This window comes from Mauremys reevesii, linkage group 21 (assembly GCF_016161935.1).
Source record: "Mauremys reevesii isolate NIE-2019 linkage group 21, ASM1616193v1, whole genome shotgun sequence".
Classification (NCBI taxonomy): domain Eukaryota; kingdom Metazoa; phylum Chordata; order Testudines; family Geoemydidae; genus Mauremys; species Mauremys reevesii.
In genome coordinates this window covers 20,382,802-20,399,636 of record NC_052643.1, presented here as the reverse complement: position 1 = coordinate 20,399,636, position 16,835 = coordinate 20,382,802, and positions in this window count along the sequence as shown.

Sequence of the window (16,835 nt, the reverse complement as noted above, 5' to 3'; positions counted from 1 at the left end):
GAAAAAAGGGGACTGAGGGGCCCAATGGATGGGGGAATGAACTGGGGGTGCTGTTGGGAGGAAGGGGCGCTCAGCAGTCCCTACAGGTGGAGGCATGGATGGAGGCGCAGGTTGTGGTGAGCTGGGAGGATGTTGGAGAGATGGGATCTGAGGAGTCCCTTGAATGGAGGAATGAACTGGGGGATACAGGCGTGTAGGTTGGGGACAGTTGTTGCAGGCTCGGGGGTGTTGGGGAGGGAGGAGGGAGGGGGCGGAAGGGGCTATGGGAGAAGGCATGTACGGGGGAAAGTAGGGATGGGGTGCAGGTTGGGGTGGCCTAGGAGGTATTGGAGGGAAAGGAAAGGACTGAGGGGCCCAACGGATGGGGGGATAGATGGGCGTGGGCTGGTTTTGGCTAGAGGAACGGGCGTTCAGATTAGAGAAGGCTGCAGGCATAGGGGCGGTGGGTGGGTTGGGGACTGGGGAAGCAGGTTGGGAAGGTTGGGGTGGGGTGGGCTGGGGTTAAGGGGGATGAGGAAAGTCGGGGCGGGCTGGGGGTGTGGGAGGAAGAGGAAGGTTGTGGGGGCTGAGAGGGATTAGAGAATGTCACGGGAGCTGGGGAGGTGGGGAAGGTCGTGGCGCACTAGGGATGCAGGGGGCTGGGGGTGCGGGGCACCAAGGGGGCTTGGGAAATTCACAGTGTGCTGGGGGCTCCGTGGGGCCCGTGGGGAGGGAAGCTTGCGGCACACTGCAGGTGTGTGGGAAGGGGTGGTCCATGAGGAGTTGGGGAAGCTCACAGCAGTGGGGGGCACAAGTGGGGGCATGGGGGTTGGGGAAGGTCGCAGGGGCTGTGGCTGGGGAGCTGGGGGAGGAAAGGCACGCTGGGAGGGTGGGGGCTGTGGCTGGGTGAGGGAAGCTGTGGGGATGGGGGCTGTGGCTGGGGGGGAAGGCACGCTGGGGTGCCAGGGGAGGTGGGGAGGGGCTATGGCTGGGCAGAAGGTGGAGGGGTTGAGGGGCTGTGGCTGGGCAGGGGAAAGGCACGCTGGGGTGCCAGGGGAGGTGGGGAGGGGCTGTGGCTGGGCAGAAGGGGGAAGGTGGAGGGGTTGAGGGGCTGTGGCTGGGCGGGGGGAAGGCACGCTGGGGGTGCCAGGGGAGGTGGGGAGGGGCTGTGGCTGGGCACAAGGTGGAGGTTGAGGGGGCTGTGGCTGGGCGAGGGAAGTGGTGGAGATGGGAGTGGGGGCTGTGGCTGGACGGGGGGCTGGGGGGAGGCGGGGGGGGGGCTGGGGGAGCACTTGGGGGGCGGGGGGAGCCAGTCCCAAACACCCCACGGGGGGGCGGGGTCGCTGCGGGGGCCCCACGTCCCGGGGCCGCAGCGCCTCGCGCCCAACGCACCCGAGTCCCCCGCTTATCACGGGCGGCCTCCAGACCGCTGACGTCACTTTCGCTCCAGGCCCCGCCCTGCGAGCGGAGCCTGTCGCACCCAAAGCGCCGCCCGCTGGGTCCGCGGGGGCTGATGGGAGTTGTAGGCCGGGGCGCACTACAACTCCCACAAGCCCCTGCGTCATCCCGCCCTGCGCCCCTCCCCCCAGCGGGGGCTGGGGGCTCTGGCTGGGACCCGCACTATTAAAGCCCCCAGTGAAGGATTGAACAGCTGGAGACTGGGGCCGTCTGCAGAACTGTGTAAAAACCCCCGATGGCGGAGAGACAGATTGACATGGATCGATCCTATCGGCTTTAAAAACAGAACTAGAGACTGGAGCAAATGAGGCAAAACTAGAAAGGGAACGTAGCGGGGAGGGTTTTGCTATGGGAACAGCTGCTATTACTTAGAACATACAGACCGGTAACTCACTGCCCCCCCCCGCGGGATCCCATCCCTCTCCCCTCGTCACCCCTATTCCTCCCCCCACGAGCCACGTCATCCCCCAAATAATTCCCCCTCCCAGGGCGGCTCTACGAATTCCGCCGCCCCAAGCAGGACGGCACGCTGCGCCGCTCGCACTGCGGGCGCCGGTCCCGCGCCTCCGCGGGACCTCCCGCAGACGTGCCGCTGGTCCCGCGCCTACGGTGGAGCTTCTGCAGGCCTGCCTGCGGGAGGTCCACACGAGCCGCGGGACCAGCGCACCCGCCGCAGTGTTGGACCTCGCGCAGGCATGACTGCGGAAGGTCCGCCAGACCCGCCTGCCGCCCTCCCATTAGAATGGCGCGCTGGGGTCTGGAGCCGGCCCTGCCCCCTCCCCAGCCCAGACACTCTCTGATTCCTCCCCTCCCCGTCTTACCTTGGGCTCTGCAGACTGCCAGGTCTGATTCCGCTGCAGCGGGGGCGGCGGCTGCTGCTGGGAGACAGCTGTGCAGCTGCAGAGCCCAGCCTCCTTTGCCCCAGCGCTACCTTCCCCCTGTTTGTCCTGCAGCCCCCCCGAACCTCGTCACCCCCAATTCCTCTCCCCCCCACGAGCCTCGTCACCCCCAGAGTCTCCCCTCCGAGTCTCGTCTTACCTTGAGCTCTGGCCGGCTGATTGAATCAGCTCCGGCAGGCTGAGAGCTGCAGTCTGATTCAATCAGACGGCCAGGCAAACCGGGGGAAGGTAGCGCTTGGGAAAAGGAGACTCTAGCTGCACAGAGCGAGGGGTCCTGTCTCCCAGCAGCAACCTCAGCTGCTCGCTGTATGGTAACCTTAACAACAGGTTCTAAACCAGCTTCAAATTTAGCAACCGGTTCCAGCGAACCGGCTCCAGCTCACCACTGTACGTAGGTATCTGTCCCCCCCATGAACCCCCTAAGCCCCCACAGGACCCCTCCAGCCTGGACATAGGTATTTGTGCCCCCCCAGAAGCCCCCTAAGCCCCCCTGGGATCTCTCCAGCCTGGAAGTAGGTATCTGTGCCCCCCCAAACTCCCTATGCCCCCCGCAGGACTCTTACAGCCTGGACATAGGTATCTGTGCCCCCCCACAAACCCCCTAAGAAACCCCGGGACCCCTCCAGCCGGGACTTAGATATCTGAGCACCCCAGAAACCCCCTAACCCCCCCGGGACCCCTTTAGCCTGGACGTAAGTATCTGTGCCCCCCTCAAACCCCCTACTCCCCCCGGGACCCCTACAGCCTGGACATAGGTATCTGTGGCCCCACAACGCCCATAAGCCCTTCCGGGGACCCCATAGCCTCAATATAGGTATCTCTGCCCCCACGCGAATCCCCTAAGCTCCCCGGGACCCTTACAGCCTGGGCGTAGGTATATGTGCCCCCCACAACCCCTAAACCCCGGTACCCCTCCAGCCTGGACGTAGGTATCTGTGCCCCTCACAAACCCCCTGAAAATGCCGAGACCCTTTCAGCCTGGACGTAGGTATATGTGCCCCCCACAACCCCCCTAAGCCCCCCTGGGACCCCTCCAGCCTGGACGTAGGTATCTGTGCCCCCCAGAAACCCCCTTATCCCCCCTCCAGGACCCCTACAGCCTGAATGTAGGTATCCATGCCCCCCACAACTCCCTTATCCCCCCGGGACAACTACAGCCTGGACGAAGGTATCTGTGCCCCCCACAATCCCCTAGCAGCCCCGGGACCCCTCCAGCCTAGATGTAGGTATCTGTGCACCCCACAAACCCGCTAAGCCCCCCTGGGAGCCCTCCAGAATGGACGTCGGTATCTGTGCCCCCCACAAATTCTCTAAGCCCCCCAGGGACCCCTACAGCCTGGACATAGATATCTGTGTCCCCTTACATCCCCCCTAAGTCCCCCGGGACACCTACAGCCTGGAGAGAGGGCTGGGGGGGGGCCCTAAACCACCCCAAGACCCCTACAGCCTGGAGAGAGGCCTGGGGGGTCCCCCCGAACCCCCTAAGCCCTCCGGGACCCCTACAGCCTGGAGGGAGGGCTGGGAGGTCCACCGGAAACCCCTGAGTCCCCCGGGGACTCCTACAGCCTGGAGAGAGTGCTGGGGGCCCCCGTAACCCCCTAAAGCCCCCCGGGACCCCTACAGCCTGGAGAGAGGCCTGGGGGGACTCCCGGAACCCCCTAAACCACCCCGGGACCCTTAGAGCCTAGAGAGAGGGCTGGGGGGGGGCCAAACCCCCTAAACCACCCAGGGACCCTTACAGCCTAGAGAGAAGGCTGGGGGGCCCAAACCCCCTAACCCTCCCCAGAACCCCTACAGCCTAGAGAGAAGGCTGGGGGGCCCCCGAACCCCTAAGCTCCCCCAGGACTCCTACAGCCAGGACGGAGGACTGGGGGTGCCCCGGAACCCCCTAAGCCCCCCAGGACCCCTACAGCCAGGAGAGAGGGCTGGGGTAAAGCCAGGAGAGAGGGCTGGGGGTCCTCCTGAACCCCTTAAGCCCCCCGGGACCCCTACAGCCTGGACAGAGGTCTGGGGGGACTCCCGGAACCCCCTAAACCACCCCGGGGCCCTTACAGCCTGGAGAGAGGCCTGGGGACCCTCCTGGAACCCCCTAAGCCCCCTGGGACCCCTACAGCCTGGAGAGAGTCCTGGGGGGTCCCCCCAAACCCCCTAAGCCCTCCGGGACCCCTGCAGCCTGGAGGGAGGGCTGGGGGGCCCCTATAACCCCCTAAAGCCCCCCGGGATCCCTAAAGCCTGGAGAGAGCTCTGGGGGGACTCCCAGAACCCCCTAAACCACCCTGGGACCCTTACAGCCTAGAGAGAGGGCTGGGGGGTCCCCGAACCCCTAAGCCCCCCCAGGAATCCTATAGCCTGGAGAGAGCATTGGGGGGCCCCCCAGTACCTCCTAAGCCCCCACGGGACCACTACAGCCTGGAGAGAGTGCTGGGGGCCCCCATAACCCCCTAAAGCCCCCTGGGACTCCTACAGCCTGGAGAGAGGCCTGGGGCCCCCCCTGAACCCCTAAGCCCCCCAAGGACCCCTACAGCCTGGAGAGAGGGTTGGGGGGCCCCCGGTACCCCTTAAGCATCCTGGGACCCCTACAGCCTGGACAGAGGTCTGGGGGGGGGGCCTGAACCCCTAAGCCCCCCCAGGACCCTACAGCCTGGAGAGAGGGCTGGGGGGCCCCCGGAACCCCCTAATACCGCAGGGACCCCTACAGCCTGGAAAGAGGGCTGCCCCCCCCCAGAGCCCCCTAAGCCCCCCAGGGACCCCTACAGTCTGGAGAGGGGGCTGGGGCCCCCCCAGAACCCTCTCAGCCCCCTGGGACCCCTACAGCCTGGTGAGAGGGCTGGGGGGCCCCCGGAACCCCCTAAGCCCCCCGGGACCCCTACATCCTGGAAAGAGGGCTGCCCCCCCCCAGAGCCCCCTAAGCCCCCCAGGGACCCCTACAGTCTGGAGAGGGGGCTGGGGCCCCCCAAGAACCCCCTCAGCCCCCTGGGACCCCTACAGCCTGGTGAGAGGGCTGGGGGGCCCCCGGAACCCACTAAGCCCCCCGGGACCCCTACATCCTGGAGAGAGGGCTGCCCCCCCAATGCCCTAAGCCCCACAGGGACCCCAAAGCCTGGAGAAAGTGCTGGGGTGCCCCGCTGAACTCCCTAAGCCCCATCGGGACCCCTACATTCTGGAGAGAGGGCTGGGAGGGCCCCCGGAACCTCCTAAGCCCCAGTGATGGCTGCAGTGACACAGTGTGGACACGAAAGGTAATGCACAGAGCATTTCTCTCAGAGGAACAGTGACACCATGTGGCCACACAGGGTAATGCACATAGTATTTCTCTTAGAGGAACAGTGACACCGTGTGGCCACGAAGGGTAATGCACAGACCATTTCTCACGGAGCAACGGTGACACTGTGTGGCCACGAAGGGTAATGCACAGAGCATTTCTCTCAGAGGAACAGTGACACCATGTGGCCACGTATGGTAATGCACAGAGCATCTCTCTCAGAGGAATAGTGACACCGTGTGGCCACGCTGAGTAATGCACAGAGCAGTTCCTGCATGGAGCAACAGTGACACCGTGTGGCCACGAAGGGTAAAGCACAGAGAAGTTCCTGCATGGAGCAACAGTGACACCGTGTGTCCACGAAGGGTAATGCGCAGAGCATTTCTCTCAGAGAAACAGTGACAACGTGTGGCCACGAAGGGTAATGCACAGAGAAGTTCCTGCATGAAGCAACAGTGACACCATGTGGCCACGTAAGGTAATGCACAGAGCATCTCTCTCAGAGGAACAGTGACACCGTGTGGCCACGCAGAGTAATGCACAGAGCATTTCTCACGGAGCAACAGTGACAATGTGTGGCCACGCAGGGCAATGCAGAGAGCAGTTCCTGGAGCGAAGTGGGCAGTGAGCAGAGCAATCACCAAAACAGACACTTATCTCATTGAGAGTGGTGGCTGCTCCACTCCCAGCTGGACGGCTCTTACCTGGCATCAGTAATACTTGCTATCTCATCGCTCTCACTCGCTTTCCATCGCAGGAGGGGAGCGGACGCAGAAACTCCACTTCTTTTCTACTGGTACTAACCCAGCACAAAAAGAGGAAACAAACAGGTTAGCATCTCAGTCAGCAACGTTACATAGGTTCTTCTCCCATTTTCCACACCCCAGACCTCCACCCGTAACCCTTCTTCCGTTACACCTTCAGGACCACAACTAGAAAGAAGCCTGTTGCAACTACACCCAAAACAGCCACTCTGAACAGGAGACTTTTGCCTTTCCCTCATCTGAATCCCACAGAGCCACATACCCAATGAAGAACAAAACTGGAGTGACAACAGAGGAGGGATTCCAAGCTCTGACCGCTTACTCACACCCAGTTATGTGGAAGGTAGAAAGTTGAGGCCTGTTAATCTCTGCTTAGAAGGATGTCCAGGCTGCTCAGGTCCATGTCTGCCAATTTCTCCTCTGGCTGCTGCTCCTGGATGATTCCTCTGCAAATGCAGCAAGTAACCCAAGCAAAAGCCATCACGACACAAAATTAAATTGGTGCACGAAATCTTGCCCTCATCCCTGCCTCCCTCTCCCATCACATCTGCTTCAGCTCCACTAGAGCAGAGACTCAATCAACACCCACAGTCACCGTTGCAATCTAGTGCCCACTACCCTGCATGATTTCGGTCCCTTCCTACTTGTTCATAGCTCCCGAGACCAAGCCTGTGGGGATGCACACCTACCACACCTACCCATGTCCTAAGAAAGGAGACAGCACAAGGAAAAGGCAAGGACAGAGAGAGAGTGACAGACAGAGTGTGTGTTGGCCAACACATTAGAGGAGAGAGACAGAAAAACGTGGGAGGAAGTCAAGAAACTCACTAGCTGGAGTCATCCCCCTGGGTCCAACCCTCTGCTGCGTAGGACACACTGCTTGTGGACAGAGAAATGACCAGCCCCTGAAAACAGGGACCTTGTCTCCCTCGTAACCACAGCTAGTCAGGAATCTTTTCCTACAAACCGAGCCACAGCTAATGACCAGTCCAACCCTGGAGGCAGGTGGGCCGTTACCAGAGTCTTCAGCAAACTAGACACTTATCTCACTGGTGGTGATGGCCGCTCTGCTCCCAGCTCAACGGCATTGCCATAGCCTGGCATCAACAATGCTCGCTGTCTCACGGCTCTTGTGCACTTTCTATCTCACAACGGGGGTGGGCTCTTACCCTTCACTTCTTTCTCATTGCTAGAAAGCACAACCAGGAGGGAAAATCAAACGTTATCATCGGAATCTGCAGTGTTGTGTAGGTTCTTCTTCTCTCATCTCCCATTACACCTTTACAGATACAATTAAAAGCACACAATGCACACTCAACCTGTGGATCTCCTCGCCAGAGAATTATGTGAAGGTCAAGCTTAGTGGAGTTCAAAAAATAACTAGAGAAGTTCATGGAGCTCCATCAGCTATTTGTCAAGATGGGCAGGGGTGGTGCCTTTATCCTCTGTTTGCCAGGAGCAGATGGATCACTTGCTTATTCCCTGTTCTGTTTGTTCCCTCTGGGGCACCTGGCATTAGCCACTGTCTGAAGAAAGTAGCCCGTTGCACCTGCATCCAAGAGAGAGTCACTGTGCAGAGGAGACTATTGTCCCTCCCCTGGTCATAATGCCACAGAGCCCCATGCCCAACCTCTGAAGAAATCTAGAGTTGTACGGATGAGGAATAGAGTGCCATAATTGTTCACTCACAGCCAGTCATGGAGAAGAGAGAACGTAAGAATGGCCATAGTGGGTCAGACCAAAGGTCCATCCAGCCCAGTATCCTGCCTACTGACAGTGACCAATGCCAGGTGCCTGAGGGAGTGAACTTAACAGGTATATGATCAAGTGATCTCTCTCCTGCCATCCATTCCACCCTCTGACAAACAGAGGCTAGGGACACCATTCCTTACCCATCCTGGCTAATGGACTTAAGCTGCATGAATTGATCCAGTTCTCTTTTAAATGCTGTTAGTCCTAGCCTTCACAACCTCCTCAGGCAAGGAGTTCCACAGGTTGACTGTGTGCTGTGTGAAGAACTTCCTTGTATTTATTTTAAACCAGTTGCCCATTAATTTCATTTGGTGGCCCCTAGTTCTTATATTATGGGAACAAAGTAAATACATTTTTCCTAATTCACTTTCTCCACACCGCTAGTGATTTTATATACTTTTATCATATCCCCCCCTTAATCTCCTCTTTTCCAAAATGAAAAGTCCTAGCCTCTTTCAGCTCTCCTCATATGGGCAACATTCCAAACTCCTAATCATTTGAGTGGTCCATCTCTGAACTTTTTCTAGTACCAGTATATCTTTTTTTTAGATGAGGAGACCACATCTGTACAAAGTATTCGAAATGTGGGTGGGCCATGGATTTATATAAGGGCAATAAGATATTCTCTGCCTTATTCTCTATCACTTTTTTAATGATTCCAAACATCCTGTCTGCTTTTTTGACTGCCGCTGCACACTGCATGGACATCTTCAGAAAACTATCCATGATGACTCCAATATGTCTTTCCTGATTAGCTGTAGTTAAATTAGCCCCCCCATCATATTGTGGGTATAGTTGGGGATATTTTCCAATATGTATTGCTTTACATTTATCCCCATTACATTTCATTTGCCATTTTGCTGACCAAACACTTAGTTTGTGAGATGTTTTTGAAGTTCTTCACAGTCTTCTTTGGGTTTAACTATCTTGAGCAGTTTAGTATCATCTGCAAAGTTTGCCACTTCACCTTTCTCCAGATTATTTATGAATAAATTGAATAGGATCGGTCCTAGGATTGACCCTTGGGGAACACAACTAGTTACACCTCTCCATTCTGAAAATTTACCATTTATTCCTACCTTTTGTTCCCTGTCTTTCATCCAGTTCTTAATCCATGAAAGGATCTTCCCTCTTTTCCAATGGCTATTTTATTTACCTAAGGTCCTTCACCAAAGGCTCTTATCAAAGGCTTTCTGGAAATCTAAGTACACTATGTCCCAAAATAGTCACTTTGTTCAGGAGACTCTTGTCCCTTTCCCAGCCTTAATCCCAGAGCCTCGTACGAAACGAGGAAGCACACAGCCTGTGAAGAAAACTGCAGGGAATACAAGTGAGGAATTGAAAGCACTGACCTCTTACTCACAGCCCAGTTATGCAGAAGCAAGAAATCTGAGGACTATTCATGTCTCCTTAGAAGGATGTCCAGGCTGCTCAGGTCCAGTTCTGCATATTCTCATCTGGCAAGGGCTCCTGGATGATTCCTCTGCAAACTAATAAAGGCAAGCAAGTACCGTCACTACATAGAGCTCTATTGGTGCATTTAATCTTGCCCTCATCCCTGCCTCCCTCTCTCATCCCATCTACATCACCCCACAAGGGCAGAGACTCAGTCAACACCCACAGTCACTGCTGCACTCTAGTGCCCACTGCCCTGTACTATTTCGGTCCCCTATTTGTTCACAGCTCACAAGACCTAGCCTGTGGGGATGCACACCTACCACACCTGCCCATGTCCTATGAAGGGAGACAGCACAAGGTGAGACAAGGACAGATAGAGAGAGAGACAGAGACAGAGACTGTGTGTGTGTTGGCCAACACATTAGAGGAGAGAGAGAGAAAACGGTGGGATAGAATCAAGAAACTCACCAACTGGAGTCATCCTCCTGGATCTAATATGCTGAGGAGGACACACCAGTCCTGGCTAAAGACATGAGCAGCCCCTGAAAATGCGGACCTTGTCTCCCTCAAAACCACAGCTAGTCAGGAACCTTTTCTTACCAACCCAGCGCCAGCCGATGGTGCGTCTCTACCTGGAGTCAGATGGAGCGTGAGCAGAACCCTCAAAAAAACAGAAACTTATCTCAGTGTCGGTGGCGTCGGCTTGGCTCCCAAATGGACGGCTCTTGCCTGGCATGAACAATGCTCACAGGCTCGCTGCTCTCACTCACTTTCCATCGCATGAGGGCAATAGAATCTGACGTGTGACTTCATTTCCCTTGGCACTAAACGCAGCAGAGGGGAGAAGAACAAAGTAAATTAGCATCTCTGTCTGCAATGTTGAGTAGTCTTCATTTCACAGCTCACGTATCCCATGGCTCCGCCCTCAACTACTTCACACCTGCAACTAGAAGGGACCCATTGTAACTGCACCCAAAATAGTCACTTTGCTCAGTAGACTCTTGTCCCTTCCCCAGCCTTAATCCCAAAGAGCCTTGTACCCAACTGTGACCAAGTGGGAATGTTCTGAATGTTTTCTCTGAATACTGTGTGGGTGCCTCAGGTTCCCCTACGCCTTTCTTAAATATCTAGGTGTGGGGGATCAGGATGTATGATTTTTGCAGAACCTTAGAGGGCCCCTGTGATACTGTCTGCATAGAGAATGGCCAGCACTCTCTCCTGGCAACTAACGGCCTGGGCCCCTCCTCTGTTCTCTGACACCTTCAGTTGGCCCCTTTGCAAAGAGATCCGGTGACCTCCTGGCCCGGGAAAGGGAGAAAGGTCAGAGAGGAGGGGCTGGAGAGTCTCGGATTTGAGCTGGCTGGGAAAATGGAGGGGAGCCCAGACGGGGCTCTGGCCTCCTTGGGCCCCCCAAAGATGGACCTAACTGAAAGGGTCCTGTGATCTGTACTTGCAAGACCTGTCTTGGACTGTGTTCCTGTCATCTAAATAAGCCTTCTGTTTTACTGGCTGGCTGACAGTCATCATGAATCGCAGGAAGCCAGGGGTGCAGGGCCTTGTCTCCCCCAAACTCCGTGACACCAATGAGGAAGCACACGGCCTGTGAAGAAAACTACAGCGAGTACAGATAAGGAATTGAAAGCACTGACCTCTTACTCACAGCCAGTAAAGCGGGAGGCAGAAAGCTGAGGACTGTTCATGTTTGCTTAGAAGGATGTTCAGGCTGAGCAGGTCCACCTCTGCCAGCTTCTCCTCCGTCGAGGGCTTCTGGACAATTCCTCTGGAAGAGCAGCTGGAAAAGCCATGCATGAGCCTTCACTACACACATCTCTATTGGTGCTTGAAATCCTGCCCTCATCCCCGCCTCCCTCTTCCATCCCATCTACATCAGCCCCACTCGATGAACAGAGACCGAGTTAACACCGACAGTCACCACTCCACTCCCGTGCCCATTACTCTGCTTTATTTTCATCCCCTTCTACTTCTTCATGGCTCCTAATACATAGGCCGTGGGGATGCAATCCGAGCACGCCTGCCTGTGTGCTACGAAGGAAGACAGCACAAGGAAAGGCAGAGAGAGAGAGAGAGAGAGAGAGAGAATGTTGGCCAACATAGTACAGAAGAAAGAGAGAAACATGAGAGGATGGCAAGCAACTTTCCACCTTCAGTCATCCTCCCGGATCTAACTTCCGCTGCAGAGGACACACTGCTACTGGCCAGAGAACTGACCAGCCCCTGAAAATGGGGACCTTGTCTCCCTCATAACGACAGCTACTCAGGAACCTTTTCTTACAAACCCAGTCCCAGCTAACGGGGTGTCCCTACCCGGAGGAGCAGAACCCTCAGCAAAAGAGATACTTATCTCAGTGATAGTAGCGGCTGTTCTGCTCCCAGATGGACGGCTGCTGCCTGGCACCAACAACGCTCGCCGTCTCGTCACTCTCACTCGTTTTCCATCACGAGGGCTGTAGACTCTCACACATGAAGTCTTTTTCCTTGGCACTAAAACCAGGGGATAAAACAAGTAAGTTACCAGCTCAGTTGGCAACGTCTCGTAGGCTCTTCTTTTCGCCTCTCCTGCACAGCGGGGCTCCACCCTCAACCCTCTTCCCATTACATCTTTAGGACTACAAGTAGAAAGCACACCTTGCAACTACACCCGACAGAGTCACTCTGCAGAGCAGACTCTGACCTCTTCCCAGCCTTAATCCCACAGAGCCCCGTACCCAACAAGGAACCACATGCTCTGTGAAGAAAACTACAGCAAGTACAGGTGAGGAATTGAAAGCACTGACCACTTACTCATAGCCATTTAAGCGGGAGGCAGAAAGCTGAGAACTATTCATGTCTGCTTAGAAGGCTGTCCAGGCTTCTCAGGTCCACTTCTGCCATATTCTCGACTGGTGAGGACTCCGGGATAATTCCTCTGCAAACTAATAAAGCCAAGCAAGAACTATCACTACACAGAGCTCTATTGCTGTGTTCAATCTTACCCTCATCCCTGCCTCCCTCTGCAGTCCCATCTACATCTGCCCCACTTGATGAACAGAGACTGAGTCAATGCCAACAGACACTGCTCTACTCCACTATCTACTACCCTGCAGGATTTTTGTCCCCTCCTATTTCTTCACGGCTCCCGATACACAGCTTTTGGGGCTGCACACCTAGCATGCCTGCCCGTGTCCTAGGAAGGGAGACAGCACAAGGAAAGGAAAGGAGAGAGAGAGTTCATAGGGCTGATCAATGGACATGTTCAGTAGGAATTTGGGGTCCGTGCATCAGTGGCTTAGTTGTATGATATCTGGGGGTGGGGGCTGCACTGTGAGGTAGAGGGGTTTAGGGTTCCCAAGCTGCACTGAGGGAATGTGGGATTCATAAGCCTTGGAGAGTAAGGGCAGGGTGGAGGGGATTGAAAGGCCCCAGTGTGGCTAGGAAGGGTAACAGGAATTGGAGAGGGAAGCCTGGCTGGCTGTGGGTGGCATGGGGAAATGTGGTGCTGGGGAAGTGGGGCCCAGCAAAGGAGAAATAGGTTGGAGTCAATTGGGGTTGAGGTGTAGGGATTGGGTGTCATGGAGGATGTTGGGGTACCCTGAGATGGGGAACAGATGGGGTGGATTGGAGGGCTACGTTCAGGGGGCAGATTGGGGTGGGGCAAGCGGAGTGCTGGCAAGTCTGGGGATGCAGGAGCAGGTTGGAGGAGTTTGAATGGGTCCCGGTGGGGGGCAGGCTGGAATGCACTGAAGGAGATGCTGGGTGCATTACCTCGAGTGGCCACCTGGTGTCACTAAGTATTTTCCTCCCAGAGCAAGAGTGAAACCGGGTGGCCAATCCAGATAACTCACAAACCATTTCCCCTCATCAAGGGACAGTGACAACGAGGGGCCAGTCGGGGTTAATGCACAAAGTAGTTCCCTCATGGAGCAGCAGTGTCAGTGGATGGCCTCTTGGGAGAATGGAGACAGCATTTATCTCATGGAGCAAGACACACACTGGGTGGGCCAGGGCTGGCTCCAGACCCCAGCGTGCCAAGCGCGTGCTTGGGGCGGCATGCCGCGGGGGGCACTCTGCCTGTCGCTGGGAGGGCAGCAGGCGACTCCAGTGGACCTCCCGCAGGCGTGCCTGCGGATGCTCCACCGGAGCCGCAGGACAGGTGATCGCCAGCGTGCGTGGCATGCCGCCGTGCTTGGGGTGGCGAAATTTTAGAGCCGCCCCTGGGGTGGGCACTCTGACTACTGGACAAAGCATTTCCTTCATGGAGCAACTGTGCATCACCCTGCGTGGCCACACGGTGTCACTGTTGCTCCATGCAGGAACTGCTCTGTGCATTACCCTGCGTGGCCACACGGTGTCACTGTTGCTCCATGCAGGAACTGCTCTGTGCATTACCCTGCGTGGCCACACGGTGTCACTGTTGCTCCATGTGCAAAATGCTCTGTGCATTACCCTGCGTGGCCACATGGTGTCACTGTTGCTCCACACAGGAACTGCTCTGTGCAATACCCCGCATGGCCACACGGTGTCACTGTTGCTACACGCAGGAAATGCTCTAAAAGGTAACAAAAGGTAACAATTGGAGATATACCAATCTCCTAGAACTGGAAGGGACCTTGAAAGGTCATCAAGTCCAGCCCCCTGCCTTCACTAGCAGGACCAATTTTTGCCCCAGATTCCTAAGTGACCTCCTCAAGGATTGAACTCTCAACCCTGGGTTTAGCAGGCCAATGCTCAAAGCACTGAGCTATCCCTCCCCCCTCTGCGCATTATCCCACATGGCCACATGGTGTCACTATTTATTTCCCTCATGGAGCCACAGAGACACTAGGTCAGGGGTCAGCAACCTCCAGCAGCCACGTGCCAAAGACGTCACAGGAGCTGATTTTCAATGGCACGCGGCTGCCTGCCGGGACTCCAGGGTGCCATTAAAACCCTGCCAGCGCGGCAAGCTGCAGGGTCTGCGGTCCCGGGCTGGAGCACTGGGCCGAGCGCAGCAAGCCCCCAGCCCCTCCCCCGGATCCCTGCCGCCACGCACAGAGCTCTGGGTCCGGGGCTGCGTGCTCCTGTGGGGCAGCATAGGCTGGCTCTGCTTGGAGGCTCATGGTAAGGTGATCTGGGGCCGGGCATGTTGCGTAAGGGGTGGGGGCAGTCAGGGGACAGGGAGCAGGGTTGGTTGGATGGGGGTGGGAACCCAGGGGGGGGCAAGGGGCGGGGGTCTCTGGAGGTGGCAGACAGGGAACAGGGGGGTGGATGGGGCAGGGGACTTCCAGGGGGTGGGGGCTGGATAGGGGTCAGGAGACAGTTAGGGTGGGGAGGTCTCTCGAGGAGCTGGTCAGGGGACAAGGATGTGGGGGGTTGGATGAGTCAGGAGTTTTGAGACAAGAACAGGGAGGCTTAGATAGGGGATAGGGTTCTGGGGGGCAGTTAGGAGCAGGGGGCCCAGGAGGGGGTAGTCAGGGGACAAGGAGCGGAGGGGGTTGGAGGTTCTGAGGGGGGCAGGCACCCAGCCCTCTGCCCTGAGCCCCCCCACACACACACCCAGGCCCCTGCCCTGAGCCCTGTACCTCCCTCATACACACCCAGCCCTCTGTTGACTCCTTCACCCCCCCGACCCCAGCCTTGACACCTGCACCCCCCTCACATGCCCCCAGTCCTCTACCCTGACTCTTGCATCCCTGCACATCCCCACCCTGAGCACCAAGCGGGCGCTCCTGCACCCCCACTCACATTCCCACCTGCACCCCTCACACCAAATGGGAGCTGCCCAGGTAAGTGCCCCCACACCCAGACCTCCTGCCCCAACCCTGAGCCTCCTCCCTCATTCTAGCTCCTGGGCCAGACCCTTCAGCCCCAGCTGTGTGCTCGGTCCACTCCCGCCCTCAGCTCAGTGCAGAGAGAGGAAGAGAATGGGCCAGAACCAGGGAGAAGGTAGCTACCCCCATATGTGGGCAGGGCCCCGCACAGCCTGCTGGCAGCCTAGTGGAACAGAACCCCAGACCAGCAGCGGGTGGAGCAGGCCAGCGGTGTAAGATCAACATTTTAATTTATTTTTAAATGAAGCTACTTAAACATTTTGAAAACCTTGTTTATTTTACAATACAACACTAGTTTCTATGTCTATATATTATATAACAAAAGAGCCCTTCTGAAAAACATTAAGGTTTCACGTGCCAGTAATCCACTTTAGAGTGAATAAATGAAGACTCGGCACACCACTTGTGAAAGGTTGCCGACCCCGCTATAGACAATAACACTTTCACTCCAGTGTCTTCCTAAATGTTAATATTGCTTTTTTGATCTTTGAATCACAGCTATAGAAATAGACAAGACCTGAACTAACATTTACCCTTCTATCTCTAACAATGCAGGCTGCATTTCAAACCTCTCTTCCTTTAAAGACTGGTTAGGAAGATCTGTAAAGTTTGGCCGTGGGTCAAGGTCAGTTTAATATTATTTAAAAAAAAACAGTTGGGGGGCCCAGGAGCCCGGGGCCCAGGCCGACGCACACAGAGCGAGAGGAACAGCAAGGAAACCAGGCATGGACTTGGGGCACTTTCCCATTTCGGCCTCTGACCCCTCCTCCCATCCCAGCCCCAGGTTTAAGGGGATTCATCTCCATGGCGGGTTTCTATATACACAACGCTCTACCTTGGCCCGAGTTAATTAACTGTTGCTGGCCCCGTCACCTTACAATGAGATATTACATTACACGCAGATCACCACAAGGTCTCTGTGGCTTTGAGCTCCTTAGGACCTAGCCTTTAAAATGCTCTTTGCCACTGACCAATCCCTGTGAGAAGGGTGCAGGTCTCCCCTTTCTAGCTCCTCTTGGGCCGCTGGCACTTGCTGGGCAATGAGACTACGCTCTCCTGAGGGAACAGAGGTCTCTCCTTTACAGCGCTTTTCTCTCTGCCCCATTCCAACGCCCCTGGCTTAAGGACCACCCTGTAAGGAAGGTTTGGGTCTCCTTTGCCAAGCAAATTAAACCACAGGTCACTTTGACACGCCCGGCAAAATGACTGTCCTGCAACCAGGCTGTAAGGTCTTATCCCTCACACGCTTAAACTAGGGGAGCCTTTTTGTGCCTGTGGCTGAGCGACACCCCACCCCTTGAGAAGGCTTGAGCTTCCCTTTCTCTTAGTGACAGGAAATTCCCCCACAGTTATTTCTACTGGACTTTGAGATTTGAAATGAAATCTTACTTGCGGCCTATCCAGGTCAGATGCAACATGGTGTGGCCAAGGGGCAGCTGTAAGGGGATGGTGGAGGCCGTGGAAAATTTGCCCCTTTTCTCAAAAAAGCCAAGAAATGGCCCAATCATGCAAATGT